Genomic DNA, 17,157 nt, shown 5'->3' with positions numbered 1-17,157 from the left:
GTTCCGGCGGATGAACAGCCTGTCGGATCCGTCCTGACGCTAGTTCACGTGTGTCCCCGGACTGCCGCTCCGTCCCTATTGACTATAATGGGGGTGGGGGCAGAGTTCCGTCGGCAGTACGGCAGTGCATGCCGAGAGGCAGCCGGACTAAAAGCACTTTAGCAGCAACCACTGGTTCCGGGGACTAAACAGTGGAGGGCTCCATCCATTGAGTAGTGGCCACTTACTTGAATGAGAACTGAGCTGCAGTACGCCATTATGACCTCCTGCTTCCAGTTCTGTCCACCGTTATGTTTCTGGCACTGGTGGCTGCTACAAACAGTGGATTGGTGGGAACCCCCACCAATCTGATATTGAAGACCTAGCCAGAGGATAGGTCGTCAATCTTTAAAGGTGGAAAACCCCTTAAAGACATGCGTGCAATTATAACAACAAAGTTTAAAGGAAATCTATCACCTATATTTTTTACTAATTAAAACCATAAAGTGAGAAATGTTAATTATTTTCTCTTTTATTTTTATTTTCTGGTTGTAGATTTTCTTTCTATTTTTTCTTGCGTGATTATGGAGGCAGCCATCTTGCCTGAGCTACTGTTAACAACATTTAGAGATATGTTTTACAGCAGCCACGTCGGGCATAGGCACAATGGAAAGGAAATGACTCAATGATTTGTATGGGAGAGTTTTCTAGACACAGTGTGACCTGTGCAAAGGTTACTGGATAGGGAGGGAGCAAATAAGATGCCACCATTGCTTATTGCAAATGGTGGTCCTATGTTATCTATACAGATGTGTTATCTGTCACTGCAATCCAGCCTGTGATGATAATAAGATAACTGCTGAAAAGTGTTCAGGAAATTTCAACCTATTATTAGGCTCAGTGGTCAGTGTGAAAACTGCAGGAATTAAGGATTTTTTGTAAAATATAGAAAGGGACATGGAAAATTAAAAATATATCACCAACAATTCTTAAAAGACATGGTTAACATAAAAAAACTGATTTAAACAATTGGTCAAATGTGCATACACGCATAGATGGGGGGGTGGGTCCATTATGTCCTGTGCCGAGCCAAAGGAATGCCAATGCAGCACTGTCTCTGATTATGGAAGTCAATTGTTTAAGCCGAGCACCTCTGTGTACATGACGTGATAGATTTTCTAACAATGGTAACTAAAATATTGCTTGACCTGGCCCATATTGCAATATGCAGCTCCAGTATAATTTGAGATAGTTTAAATCTTATATCCATAGCACTGACATGATTGTCTTCTATCTTGATTTCAGTTGACTGCCATGTTTGCATTTCATACATTAGCATGCCTTGAAGGGCTTAAGCAGAGCGAGCATGGATAGTGTATGCACGAGACATGAACAGATGTAAAACAAGGTCGTGCAGAACACTGATTCACTGGCCACAGATGCTATTTCTGTCTTTCCGTAGTTAATCTTAGTCCTGGCTAGGATATCGCTAAGAGTATTCCCTGCCAGGCGCAGGGCATGAGGAACAATAGCACTTTTCTGCAGCCTACGATTACAGATGAACAATACTGCCTCTGAAATACCTGGAAGCAGAATGGTTTTTGCATTTCACAGAAATGATGTGGGCCTAAAGCCACATATTGGCAAGGAAATGACTAAAGTGATAGTAGCACATATTTATATATCGGAGCACAAAATCTCCAAATGTGACATACAGCATGTAAGGCTCTGTTCACATCTCATTATGTAAACACATTCAGCACAGGATAGGTGACCAATATCAGATGGGTGGAGATCTGACATCTGGGATCCCTGCCGATCTGCTGTTCGAGGAGGCTGCAGCGCTCCAGCGAGTGCTGCGGCCTCTTCTTAGGCCAGTGACGTCACCTTCGTCAGTCACATGGCCTAGGTGGAACTTAGTCCTCATACACATTATACTGTGGTCTGAACTTGCTGTTCTTGGTAGGTTTGACCGACAATCTACTAATGTGTATGGGGGTCTTAAGAAGCATTACTACTTCCCTTAGAAAAACGCATTAATTCAGCCACGCATCTTTCTGCACAATAAGTACACCTATGGAAGCCTATAGGTGATGTATGTATAGGGATTAGGGTTGCCACCCGTACGGGAATGACCTGGACAGTCCGGGTTTGTAATCCTGTGCCCGGGTACAAGCTTGTCTCAGACCCGGGTACAGGATTAATTTCAAACTGCAGTGCAGACTGTCTGACTTGCTCGTTCACGGTCCTGACAGCTGGCGGTGAGTGAATGGCGGCGAGCTGTGAGCGGCCGGCACTCCAGGACTGGCTCGAACCTGAAGAGGACTGGAATACGGAGAGCTGGGGGCTGCGGGTGGTCAGGAGCCGAAGCACGGAGACGCTGCTGAAGGAGAGCAGCAAACCCTCGCTCCACAGCATGGCGGCCACACCGGGACTGATCCACTCTCACTCCCAGATCAGGCCGGATAACAATGAGACGAGCCGCTGGCCTGCGCTCCTCCAGTCCCCAGCTCTTCTTCTGCGCTCCTTTCCTATAATGTCCCCTCTCACCCAGTCTCCGTTACCGGGCCCAGGAAAGGTGCCAGACTCTACCACAACACTCTACAGTCAGTGTGCCGGCCCCGAGTGACCATTCCCGGTGGATGAGGGCCACATTACTCTAACTGGGGGTCACTAATGGGGGCATTATTCTTACTGGGGGCATTATTCTTACTGGGGGGCACTAATGGGGGCATTATTCTTACTGGGGGCATTATTCTTACTGGGGCACACTAATAGGGTCTTTACTCTTACTGGGGCACACTAAAGGGGGCATTACTATTACTGGGTGCGCTAATGGGGCATTACTATTACTGGGTGCATTACTATTACTGGGGGCACTAATGGGGGCTTTAATATTCCTAGGGAGCCACAGTATGACAGTGACTTCACACCCTGTGTTAAGCTACGCCCCCACAAGCCCTCCCCTTTGGGGTGCGGCTTAACTTGCCCGGTATTTTTTGTTGGGAAAGGTGGCAACCCTAATGGGGATCCAACACCTGGGACTTGCCATTCTTGGTGGGTTCGACCAGCAATACACTAGTTTGTATGGGGGCCTTAGGAGTATTACTGTGTCCCTTTAAAAATGCATTAAATCACTAATCTTTATGATGGAGGTATACTTCAGGAAATCTGCCCGACATACTTCCAAGAGAAGGCTCGAAAGCAATCTAAACAAATCCTGAAGTAATTCTCTGAGGGATCTCCGAGATTCTGATGTTGATGACCTATCCTCAGGAAAAGTCTTCAAAAAGATTGTTGGGGATCTGATCTCTGGGACCCCTCAAATCAGCTGTTGGAGGAGGTTGTGGCACTCCAGTGAGCAATGAGGCCTCTTCCTAGGTCAGTGACATCAAGTTAATCAGTCACATGGCCTAGGTGGAGTTTAGTCCTATTCAAATGGATGGGTGCTGCGATACCAAGCACAGCCTCTATCGGTGTTGTGCAAGCAGGGGTAGGGGGAGCAGGCGTCCTGCATGTGAGACCCTGACCGATTTGATATTAATGATCTATTCTGAGGATAGGTCATCAATATCAGAATTTCTGAAAACCCCTTTAACGTTATATAAATGAGTTTGAAATAAATAAATAAAAATACACTGTCACGGACGGTGTACAGGAAACAAGACAAAGCAACATGCATATATGACTCACTGGATCCAAAGCTAAGGAACCAAAGGGAAACCCCTGCACAAGACCTAGCACTTTCCCTGGCTGCTCAGCCTATGCAAAGATCCCACAGGTGGATGATTGCATATCCACGTACCTCGACTATATAACCCCTGAACACCCTACAATAGTGAGGGGACACGACCACCGGCTCCCTACACCAGACACGGAGGGAGTCAGGGTCACCAAACAGAAAATAACAGATAAATGTACAGCACTTAACTTTGTAGCAGACTGGGAAACAGGATCAGCATGCACACACACTCCAGGAAGAACTATAAGCCACCCAGTAAAGCATTATGGGGAGGAATTTAAAGGGAAGCAATCAGTCCAACTACATGACAGCTGAGAGAGGCTAACAAGATGAGGAACTGAATACCACAACAAAGAAAACTCAAGGAGGAGGTTCTGAAAGGCCTCTGTCAGAGCTTCTCAGCTGTCTGGTTGTGACAGTACCCCTCCCTCTACGAGTGGACTCCAGACACTCAGAACCCACCTTCTCAGGATGGGACCTATGGAAAGCCCTGATGAGACGAGAGGCCTTAATGTCTGTCACTGGGACCCACATCCTCTCCTCAGGACCATAACCCTCCCAATGAACAAGGTACTGAAGAGAACCGCGGACAAGACGAGAATCCACAATCCTAGAGACCTGAAATTCAAGATTCCCATCAACCATAATCGTAGGAGGAGGCAAAGGCGAGGGTACAATGGGTTGAACATAAGGTTTCAATAAGGACTTATGAAAAACATTATGGATCTTCCAAGTCTGAGGAAGATCAAGACGGTAGGCAACAGGATTGATGACAGACAGGATTTTGTAAGGCCCAATAAACCTAGGACCCAACTTCCAGGAGGGAACCTTCAATTTGATATTCTTGGTAGACAACCACACCAGATCACCAACATTCAGGTCCGGACCAAGCACACGTCTCTTATCTGCCACACGCTTATATCTCTCACTCATGCTCTTTAGATTATCCTGAATCTTTTGCCAAATAGATGACAAAGACGAGGAGAATCTGTCCTCATCAGGTAAACCAGAAGACCCCTCTCCCGAGAAAGTCCCAAACTGCGGATGAAACCCATATGCACCAAATAATGGTGACTTATCAGAGGACTCCTGATGACGGTTATTTAAAGCAAACTCAGCAAGGGACAAAAAAGAACACCAATCCTCTTGATTCTCCGCCACATAACAGCGCAGATATGTCTCCAGATTCTGATTGATGCGCTCTGTCTGGCCATTCGACTGCGGGTGGAAAGCAGAAGAGAATGACAACCGAACCCCCAAGCGAGAACAGAAAGCTTTCCAGAATCTGGAAACAAACTGAGTGCCCCTATCAGAGACTATGTCTGAAGGAATACCGTGCAATTTGACAATGTGATCAATAAATGCCTGCGCCAGCGTCTTAGCATTGGGCAAACCAGGAAAAGGGATGAAATGCACCATTTTGCTAAAACGGTCCACCACCACCAGAATCACAGTCTTCCCCGAGGAACGAGGCAGGTCCGTTATGAAGTCCATGGACAGATGTGTCCAAGGACGGGAAGGAATGGGTAAGGGAAGGAGAGGACCTGATGGCCGTGAATGAGGGACTTTGGCACGAGCGCAAGTCTCGCAGGCTGCCACAAAACCCTCAACCGACTTACGAAGCGCAGGCCACCAGAATCTCCGAGCGATGAGATCCAGTGTGGCTCTTGCCCCCGGGTGCCCAGCAAGGACCGTATCGTGGTGTTCCTTAAAAATCTTGTGTCTTAAAGCGAGAGGCACAAACAACCTCCCAGGAGGACAAAGATCAGGAGCCTCTGACTGGGCTGCCTGCACCTCTGCCTCCAATTCAAAAAAAAGAGCAGAGACCACCACACCTTCAGCCAAAATGGGACCCGGGTCTTCAAAATTCCCGCCTCCCGAAAAACAACGTGACAGGGCATCTGCCTTCACATTCTTAACTCCAGGGCGGAACGTGACAACAAAATTAAATCTTGAAAAGAACAAAGACCATCTGGCCTGTCTCGGGTTCAGACGCTTGGCTGACTCCAAGTAGGCCAGATTTTTATGGTCAGTAAACACGGTAATAGGGTGTCTGGCTCCCTCCAGCCAATGGCGCCATTCCTCAAAAGCCAACTTGATGGCCAACAATTCCCTATTTCCCACATCGTAATTTCTCTCTGCGGAGGAGAGTTTTTTCGAGAAAAAAGCACACGGTCGCCATTTGGCAGGAGAGGAACCCTGAGACAAGACCGCACCCACACCCACCTCAGAAGCATCAACCTCAACTATGAAGGGTAAAGAAATATCAGGTTGCACCAAGATGGGAGCGGAAGCAAAACTCTCCTTGATATTAGAAAAAGCCTTACGCGCCTCTACCGACCAAGAAGAAAAATCTACCCCCTTTCTGGTCATATCAGTGAGTGGTTTAACAATAGAGGAATAATTCAAAATAAACTTCCTGTAATAATTGGCAAAGCCCAAAAAACGCATCAGCGCCTTCTGATTCTCAGGAAGGTCCCACTCAAGCACAGCGCGGACCTTCTCGGGGTCCATGCGAACACCAGAAGCGGAGAGAAGAAACCCCAGAAATTGAATTTCTGGAACCGCAAACACACATTTTTCCAGTTTCGCATATAATTTATTCTCCCGCAGAATGAGCAAGACCTGACGTAAATGTTCCTTATGAGTTTTGAAATCAGGAGAAAAAATCAAAATGTCATCCAAATACACTAATACAAATTTTCCCATCAAATGATAAAAAATGCTGTTCACAAAATGCTGAAAAACGGCTGGGGCATTCATCAAACCAAAAGGCATAACCAAATTTTCAAAATGGCCCTCAGGGGTATTGAAGGCCGTCTTCCATTCGTCTCCTTCTCTGACCCTGACCAGGTTGTATGCCCCTCTTAGATCTAATTTGGAAAAGACTTTAGCCCCAACAACCTGGTTAAACAGGCCCGGGATTAGAGGAAGCGGATAAGGGTCACGAATAGTGATACTGTTCAGCTCCCTGAAATCCAGACAAGGTCTTAAAGAACCATCTTTTTTCTTAACAAAGAAAAAACCAGCGGCAACAGGTGACTTTGAGGGTCGTATGTGTCCTTTTCTTAGACTCTCAGAGATATAAGCACGCATAGCGATCCTTTCAGGTTGGGAAAGATTGTATAAACGAGATTTAGGCAGCTTGGCGCCTAGGATGAGATTAATAGGGCAATCGTACTCCCTGTGCGGGGGCAAATCCTGAACTCCACTCTCAGAGAAGACATCCGAAAATTCAGAGAGAAAAGATGGCACAGTCTTAGTAGCAACCTCAGAAACAGATGTTGTGAGGCAATTCTCTCTGCAAAAGTCACTCCAACCATTTATTTGCCTCGCTAGCCAATCAATGGTGGGATTATGTTTAGTGAGCAAGGGTAGCCCCAACACTAGAGGAGTAGGCAAACCGCTAAAGACGAAACATGACACATCCTCAGCATGAGCATCACTCACAATTAAACGGATGTTGTGAACTATGCCCTTTAATGATTTCTGAGAAAGTGGAGCGGAATCAATAGCAAAAACAGGAATATCCTTTCCCAAAGTGCACACCTGGAAACCATGAGTTATTGCAAATTGACTATCAATGAGATTGACCGCTGCTCCACTATCCACAAAAAACTCACAAAAAATGCTCTTGCTCTCTAGCGTCATCCTAGCAGGCAGGACAAAACGGGAACTACAAGCAAACGGAAAACCTTCAATTTCTGCCTCAACCCTGCCAATAGTAACAGACGGAACATTTTTAAAAGATTTTTTTCCTCTTTGTTTCTTTATTACTCCCAGAGAACTGCCTGAATCTCCTAGAGGGACAAACATTTGCCAAATGATTTATACCTCCACAACAAAAACAAACCCTCTAATGCGGGCTGAATCTTCTATTGTCAGAAGCAATCAACCCCAGCTGCATGGGCTCCTGCTCAGAAGGGACTGACAGCGACTGAGACCCCTGCGCACAGAATGGGACCGCTGCACTGTCCTGGGACTGAGTATGACAGGAAGGAGAGATCTCTCCTCTCTCTCTAAGACGCCTGTCAATACGAACGGCCTGAGACATAGCAGAGTCCAAGGAAATAGGCCTTTCATGAAAGGCAAATGCATCTTTCAATCCCTCTGCAAGACCATGGCAAAATTGACTTCGGAGTGCAGCATCATTCCAACCAGTATCAGCTGCCCATCTCCGAAATTCTGAGCAGTATATCTCTGCGGATTGTTTACCCTGGCATAATAGACGTAGTCTAGACTCAATACGATCCGGATCATCATATATCTGACCCAGGGCTAAAAAGAATTCATCCACTGAACGGAGGGGCCGTGCCGCCTCCGGCAGCGAAAAGGCCCAGGACTGAGCGTTACCCTTGAGCAGCGATATAATGATCCCCACCCTCCGTTCCTCATCACCAGAGGAATGGGGAAGAAGGCGAAAATGGAGTTTGCAAGCCTCTCTAAAACGCACAAAATTCTCACTACCCCCGGAAAACGTATCCGGGAGCGAGATCTTAGGCTCAGAACAAACTCTATGAACGCCAGCTGAACTCGTCACTTGAAGCTGAGAAAAAGTCCTGCGGAGATCAGCTACCTCCAATGAAAGACCCTGAAGGCGTTCAGCCAAAAGTGAAACCGGATCCATGCTTGAGACGGTTTTGGCGGCTTATAATGTCACGGACGATGTACAGGAAACAAGACAAAGCAACATGCATATATAACTCACTGGATCCAAAGCTAAGGAACCAAAGGGAAACCCCTGCACAAGACCTAGCACTTTCCCTGGCTGCTCAGCCTATGCAAAGATCCCAAAGGTGGATGGTTGCATATCCACGTACCTCGACTATATAACCCCTGAACACCCTACAATAGTGAGGGGACACGACCACCGGCTCCCTACACCAGACACGGAGGGAGTCAGGGTCACCTGGGATCCAGCAAACAGAAAATAACAGATAAATGTACAGCACTTAACTTTGTAGCAGACTGGGAAACAGGATCAGCATGCACACACACTCCAGGAAGAAGTATAAGCCGCCCAGTAAATCATTATGGGGAGGAATTTAAAGGGAAGCAATCAGTCCAACTACATGACAGCTGAGAGAGGCTAACGAGATGAGGAACTGAATATCACAACAAAGAAAACTCAAGGAGGAGGTTCTGAAAGGCCTCTGTCAGAGCTTCTCAGCTGTCTGGTTGTGACATACACACACACACACACACACACACAGTCCGGCACATGGAACTGTAATTTTCCCAATAAACTTAAAGGAATTGTCCAATATGAATATAAACTGGGGGAGCAGCAGTAAATGTTATAAAATAACAAAAACATCATGTTCACTCACCCCTTTTCTCCCCTGCCACTTTCAGTGTCACACTCCGGTCCTCCTGCCATGTTTTTTTTCCCTGGCTGCAGCTGTGTAGTGTCACACTCTGGTCCTCCCTCCATGGTTTGTTTTCCTGGCTGCAGCTGTGTAGTGTCAGACTCTGGTCCTCCCTCCATGGTTTGTTTTCCTGGCTGCAGCTGTGTAGTGTCACACTCTGGTCCTCCCGCCGTGGTTTGTTTTCCTGGCTGCAGCTGTGTAGTGTCACACTCTGGTCCTCCCTCCATTGTTTGTTTTCCTGGCTGCAGCTGTGTAGTGTCACACTCTGGTCCTCCCTCCATGGTTTGTTTTCCTGGCTGTGGAGTGTCACACTCCGGTCCTCCCGCCATGGTTTGTTTTCCTGGCTGCAGCTGTGTAGTGTCACACTCTGGTCCTCCCTCCATGGTTTGTTTTCCTGGCTGCAGCTGTGTAGTGTCACACTCTGGTCCTCCCTCCATGGTTTGTTTTCCTGGCTGCAGCTGTGTAGTGTCACAATCTGGTCCTCCCGCCATGGTTTGTTTTCCTGGCTGCCGCTGTGTAGTGTCACACTCTGGTCCTCCCTCCATGGTTTGTTTTCCTGGCTGCAGCTGTGTAGTGTCACACTCTGGTCCTCCCGCCATGGTTTTGTTTTCCTGGCTGCCGCTGTGTAGTGTCACACTCTGGTCCTCCCTCCATGGTTTGTTTTCCTGGCTGCAGCTGTGTAGTGTCACACTCTGGTCCTCCCGCCGTGGTTTGTTTTCCTGGCTGCAGCTGTGTAGTGTCACACTCTGGTCCTCCCTCCATGGTTTGTTTTCCTAGCTGCAGCTGTGTAGTGTCAGACTCTGGTCCTCCCGCCATGGTTTGTTTTCTTGGCTGCAGCTGTGTAGTGTCACACTCTGGTCCTCCCGCCGTGGTTTGTTTTCCTGGCTGCAGCTGTGTAGTGTCACACTCTGGTCCTCCCGCCGTGGTTTGTTTTCCTGGCTGCAGCTGTGTAGTGTCACACTCTGGTCCTCCCTCCATGGTTTGTTTTCCTAGCTGCAGCTGTGTAGTGTCAGACTCTGGTCCTCCCGCCATGGTTTGTTTTCTTGGCTGCAGCTGTGTAGTGTCACACTCTGGTCCTCCCGCCGTGGTTTGTTTTCCTGGCTGCAGCTGTGTAGTGTCACAATCTGGTCCTCCCGCCATGGTTTGTTTTCCTGTCTGCAGATGTGTAGAGTCACACTCTGGTCCTCCCTCCATGGTTTGTTTTCCTGGCTGCAGCTGTGTAGTGTCACACTCCGATCCTCCCGCCATGGTTTGTTTTCCTGGCTGCAGCTGTGTAGTCCCGCTCACACACCATATCACGCTGCAGCCAATAACTGACCTCCGCAGTAACACACTGTATACAGCTGAGGCGAGTGAAGTGGAACTGAGGAGAGTGGAACATCACCACTTCAGCCAGAAAGATGATGTCAGTATGGCAGGACCAGAATGTGATGCTGCAAGTGACGGGATGAGTGACTTTTTATATATATATTTTTTTTATTACATTTACTTCTGCTGCCCCAGCATTTATTTATCTCTGACAAGTAATTAAGGAATAGTTTGTGCAAAACTCATAAACTGTGCGGAAGGAACATGAGACACGGATTCTCTATCTGGTCCTCTGTAACTCATATATTAGTCCCTGCTATTTTTTAATCTTATATGTTTTTTTAACACTACAGTACCTTTTTTGACATGTTCAAATATGTTTCCATTCATTTCAATGGAGATGTAATCCGCACAGAAATCCACAACATTATTCACAAACAAAATACCCACCCTATTCCGTAGAGGAAAAATTGGCAACAAAATCCATGACATAATCCGCAATAAAAACTGCAACTTTGAAAATTCCGTCATGTGTGAGTGTACCCTTAAGGCAGCCATACACATACAACGGCTGTTGGCCAAACCATTGGGTAGAGGTCACACTGTGGCTTATCTCCGGGGGAAAAAGGATGAGTTGAAAAATATTCATTTTACCTGAAGTTTCCCTCACCCTGTTGGTGGAGAGTCAGGGAATATGTCACCTGGCAAATCTCTATTACATCAAAAGTATGCGCCGGGCCTAGTGACGTTGGGCCCAGTGATGAGTTCAGTGCATGCCTAGTTGAACAGTTGAAACAGTTCAGACTGATGCCCTCAGTTGGATTGGAAGAGCGCAAGATTTGTCTGCAATGCTGAAGGGAAAGGGTGGGCAGGGTTATTGGCTGCTAGAGATGTAGTAGGGGGAGGGGCACCAATGGCGCTGACGGGGGCATAGTGCATGAACGGAGGAGAGGCATGCTTCGGCTATACAGGAGGGCAGACCTGGGCACTTGATGGGCTGGGCTCCGTGTTCCTGGGCTCCTTTGAATTAAAATAACATCCCTCTGGGCATGTTAATGCCTCATTAGCAGACAGGTGTTCCAGGGTGATTGCCCCTCATCAGTGCAGAGCAAGGAGTACTGGCTTAACTGGGTGAGAGGCCTAGGTCAGGATTTGGGGGATACTATCTCTCCTTATGGAAAGTGCCTTAATCTGGATGAAGAGGCTTATAGGCCATCCCTTATTTATTTCAGCTCAAGCATTCCCTTAGCTCCAGGCACCTATGTCTCTGGGAGTGTTACAACAGAGCACGAAGTGCGCCAAACAAATGTTGTAGCCCCCGCCACACCCTCACAATGAAGAGGTCACATCTTCAAAATCTCAACTGTTATATAATATACATAAAAATAGCGAAAACACTGGTAAGATAAATTCACGATATAGCAGTCCCAGCCAGCACATACAGCTGTTAGCTGGGGCCTATATTTATTTTAGATGTTTGGGGTCTTGTCTTTATTAGTTTAGGGTATTTGCGTGTATTTTAGAGTATAAACAAGGGGTTGTATATACCAAAAGTGATTTAAAGTCTGTAAGATAGACATTTTCTATTCTGAATCTACTTGCTGGGTCTAGTCCAAAGTTGGAAGGTATGGTATGTAGTGCCACTGTATCGCTGCCCTCTGAGCAGGTTCTGACTGGCCAGCACTGGAACAGGTGAATCCCCTCATGGGCCCCTGAGCAAGGGTGGGCCCTCAGTCCCCCACACCTTACACAAGTGGCACATGATGCAGTAGATTGACTCCACTGCATATGAATAGGCAGCTTTCAGCATCTCAACCAGCCTATACATGCATATAAAAATACTAGGTTTTCATTATTGTAGATGCATCAGGTGGTAGAGAAGACTTCTAGGCACAGAGGGACACCAGCCACAATCCTATTTCCCCAAGTAACCTGCCTTCTCAATTTCTGTGCGTGACCCTCATAATCAATAATCCTGAACGTCTTGCCATTGCCTGCTGCTGTGTTAGGATTAGTATTTACATTTGGTTGTACATTGGCCCCCCAGAATCAACTTTACTGTTGGGCCCTAGGAACCCTAGTCCAACACTGCCCCTGAGGTTGAAACTGTAGAAGGACTTGAAGATGCAACGCTGAAGGGTTGAGGACACTGGTCAAACAATGGGCAGAACCTATTATTAGGTCTCCACTGCTGTGGGGGAGGTCCCTCCCCTGCGGTATGCATTGCAGAGAGGAGCCTAGAAGGGGAAGACTTGCATAGAATTTGGAGAGTTAAACTTTGAAATGCAGAAGCACTTCTGATCACATCTTATGAATACAAGACATGCAGTAACTACTAAAACAATTATTCATTTTATGTCCGATCACTCCATGAGGTCTATTAATATTATGTTCTGATAATCAGAGCATCATAATGGAAATGAGTGCTGAGTGAATGAATACTTCATTACCATGTTTGATAACAGGTTGTGGCACTATGCTTGTTTACACGGCGGGCTGCTTCCTCGGGATCAGACGTCAGCACAAATGGAGTGGAAGCAAATGTTGCTATATCTGAGATGGATAGCAAGTGCCCTGTAAATATGATGGCGAAGCTCAAAGTCTCTCATAATTATTCCGACAGCTGCCTAGAATATCCAAAGACCTCGGTGCCAGACTGACGATTTGTATACTCCGAGCTCATCCAAGATAGACCGTGAACGTACAATATGATTTTCACAAAACAGGATTATTCCAATTCAGTCATATCTATATGAACACCAGCAGAACTATCTATTTGACTGCCAGAAGCAGACTTCACGGCATGAAAACATGTACTGTGCGCTGGCAAGTATAGCATGAACACTGGTATTCAGTGGAACTGAAGGCCTTATGTATAGAATTTAAAGCGACAAAATGATTGTTTTAGGGCTGTGGTTTTAACCCAAAAAGCGCCACACTTGTCCATGGATTGTGTCTGGTATTGCAACTGAGCTCCAATGAAGTGAATGGGACTGAGCTGCAATACCACACAACTGGCAGACAGGTGCAATGTTACTTCAGAAGAAATCAGCCATGTTTTTCTAACCATGGACTACCCTTTAACTGCTTCCGGACCGCCGAAATGTTGGGGGGAGGTCTATGCTTAACTGGGGCTAATATATCAGCCCCAGGTACAAGAGAAATCAGCAATAAAAAAATGTCATGTTTAAGAATTTGACCTTATGGAGAGCACAATGTGTAAAATGAACTTAAGTGCATCTGTCAGCAGATTTGTACCTCTTTACTGTCCAACCATTATAGACTCTATAGCGTTTTTTATAATCGTGCCCTAAAAAAGTGTGTAATCTGAATAAGCCTTTTAAAGGGCATCTGTCAGCAGATTTGTACCTCTTTACTGTTCAACCATTATAGACTATAGAGCGTTTTTGTAATCGTGCCCTAAAAAGTGTCATCTGAATAAGCCTTTTAAAGGGCATCTGTCAGCAGATTTGTACTTATGAAACTGGCTGACCTGTTACATGTGCGCTTGGCAGCTGAAGGAATCTATGTTGGTCCCATGTACATATGTGCCAGCATTGCTGAGAAATATGATGTTTTATTATATGGAAATGAGCCTCTAGGAGCAACAGGGGAGTTACCGTTACACCTAGAGGCTCCACTTTCTCTACAATTGCTGCGCCCTCTCCACTTTGATTGACAGGCCAGGCAGTGTAAACGTGATCACACCTGGCCCTGTCACTCAAAGTGAAGAGGACATGGCAGTTGCAAAGAAAGTGGAGCCTCTAGGTGTAACGGTAACACCCCCATTGCTCCTAGAGGCTCATTTGCATATAATAAAACATCAGATTTACATATAAACATAAGACCAACACAGATGCCTTCAGCTTCAAAGCGCACGTTACAGGTTAGCCAGTTTCATATGTGCAAATCTGCCTACAGACGCCCTTTAAATAAATAAAAAAACTATAGACAAAAAATATTGAGAAAAAAATGCTACCACAAGCTACACTACCGTTTCTAGTCCCATCTCTCACGACCATAAACAATAACCCATCTCCTACATCAAAATGACTGTCATGGAAATGGGACATAATTTAAAAGTGCATTTTAGTTGCACGATGCTCTAGTAAATGAGAAAAAGTGAGAAAAAGGCAATAACATTTTCCCAGGTATAAAAATAAAAATAAAAAAATAAAAATAAAGTCCCATGTATTGTGCAAAAGTCCCCCAAAAATGTGCAAAATGATTTACATAGCCCAAGGGCTTTCCAAGTCACACACAGAAAATGGCCAAGTCTTGAACTGGTTATCCATTTTGTGCTGAAAAGTTATGCAATTTTCAAATGTACATTTGGGCACAAAAACGAGACATTTTGCAAACACTACATAACACATATGTCATTTGATATGACATTTGGAAACAAGTTCTATATGTTTGACCATACTCATTTTGCATGTAAGGCTTCTTTCACATAGTCAGTGTTAGGTCAGTGATTTCCATCAGTGATTGTGAGCCAAAACCAGATTTGGGTCAAATACACAGAACAGGTGCAAATGATTCCCTTATGGCTTTGGAAATCATTGATGAAACACTAAAGCCTCATTCACACGTCAGTGTTCGGTCAGTGATTTCCATCAGTGATTGTGATCTAAAACCAGGTGCGACTCTAATCACAGAACAGGTGCAGATCTTTCCCTTATACCTTATGTCTATGGAGGATCCATCCTGTTTTGGACTCACAATCACTGATGGAAATCACTGACCAAAACACTGACGTGTGAATAAGGCTTAAGGCCTCATGCACAAGAACTTATTTTGTTTCCATGTCCGTTTTTTTTTTTGCGGATAGGATGCGAAGCTATTCATTTCAATGGGTCCGCAAAAAACACGGACAGCACACTGTATGCTATTTGCATCAGTATGTCCGTTTCGTAGCCCCGCAAAAAAAATATAAGATGTCCTATTCTTGTCCGTTTTAGGCATTGTTACAATGGATCTGCAAAAAATAAAATAAAATGGATGGCATATGGATGCGGACCGCAAAACACATACGGTCATGTGCATGTAGCCTAACTGTGTGAAAGCAGCCTAATTCTGAAGTTATCTGGTGCATGCCCCCAAACTAAGGCCTTCTTTACGTGTCTGGGACCATTTTATATCAGTGAAAAAATGTCAGTGCTTTATTTGTGACAGTGTCCATCAAGATTCCATTGTTGGTCCGTTTGCCCATTTCTGGCTCTCTGTGGGCCATTTGTGTTGCTTGAACACTGCTAGGCCGAAAATGGGATTTTCAGAGGATGTCTTCTGTGTTTTGTCAGTGGTTTTCACCAACCTTGGACTTTAAAGGGAGTCTGTCACCTACCTAACCGGCTTCAAACAGGTGACATTGTTCAGTGGGGCACAAAGACATGACACAGATGTTACCCGTGGTTAGTTCTTCTGAGGCTTCAAATCGCCCAAAAAGTAGTTTTTATAATATGCTAATGAGCTGTTGCAAGTGCCCAGGGGCGGAGAGTTTTCTGAAAGTGCCCAAGTTCCGCCGCCTCACTCTCGCCTAACTCCGCCCCTCAGTAAGCTCAGACCATCATATTTCCCTATAGGCTGTTTGCGCATCACTGCCGGGCCCGGGCATGCACACTGTTCTGCCCACTGTGGTCAGAGGCACAGAGATATGCAGTGCTCATGCACCAATTTCACGCCAGTAACTGGTGCATGCGCACTCCATATCCCTGTCCCTCTGGCCACAGTGAGCAGAACACTGCGCATGCCCGGGCCCGGCAGTGATGCGTTAACAGCTTATAGGGAAATATGATGTCACAGAGCCACAGGGCTGGCCTGAGCTTACTGAGGGGCGGAATTAGGCGTGAGTCAGGCGGAGGAACTTGGGCACTTTCAGAAATCTCTCCGCCCCTGGGCACTTGCGACGGCTCATTAGCATATGATAAAAGCAACTTTTTGGGCGATTTGAAGCTTTAGAAGAACTAACCACAGGTTACATCTGTGTCATGTCTTTGTGCCCCACTGAACAATGTCACCTGTTTGAAACCGGTCAGGTAGGTGACAGACTCCCTTTAATGGGTGTGTTTGGTCTGCAGCATGGATCACAGTAGTGCATGTATCCTTTGTTTTCTCACTTGCCCGCAGTTAGTGGAAAAATGGGGATGTGTGAATAAACACATTGAAATCAATGTATAATGTCTATGGAAAACACGGATAACACATGTCTTGATTTATTCATGTGAATAAACCTTTACAAGTGAGCAAAATATGCAAAAATGACATAATTATAATGATAATATTGCACACAAGGCTGGTAACATGATATCTTCAGTATTGGGGATACGTATCTGCAAAGTTTTGGTTTGTAATGTAATGTTTGTCATGTTAATGCTATTACATGCATGCAGTTGTTCCAGGCAAGGCTAGAGTTAACAATTCTGGCCCAGGCCTCTCCTGCATACAGTAACACGACAAACTGTCCACTGCATTTCCATCACCAAGCCCTGCCTAGCACCGACATGGACATTAACATCATGGGCAAAGTACCATCAGGCAGGGAGTAACCCGAGGGAACACAAGGTGCCCCTCCTTCACTGCACTGACTGCACAGAGTAGTGAAGACTTAGATGGTTCACTATCATTCCTAAAGCACAGCCATGTCAGTAGCCAGGCTCGTCATATTCCAAACCCCCACCACGCCTGATGTGTGAAATATTTAATTTCCAGTGTCTCCTTTACTCTTTGAAACCAGAACAGAGAATCCTAATTACAGACTAG

At 45.9% G+C, this 17,157-nt stretch overlaps 1 protein-coding gene across 1 annotated transcript in view; it reads right to left on the bottom strand.

Annotated features, from left to right (window-relative positions):
- Positions 1-17,157, bottom strand: part of HECW1 (HECT, C2 and WW domain containing E3 ubiquitin protein ligase 1) — a 227,039-nt gene that overhangs the window by 124,270 nt on the left and 85,612 nt on the right. The gene's annotated exons all lie outside the window — the stretch shown is intronic.

This window comes from Bufo gargarizans, chromosome 5 (assembly GCF_014858855.1).
Source record: "Bufo gargarizans isolate SCDJY-AF-19 chromosome 5, ASM1485885v1, whole genome shotgun sequence".
NCBI classification, from domain to species: Eukaryota; Metazoa; Chordata; class Amphibia; order Anura; family Bufonidae; genus Bufo; species Bufo gargarizans.
The sequence above is the reverse complement of the archived record's forward strand: the minus strand, read 5'-3'. Positions and strand labels throughout refer to the sequence as shown.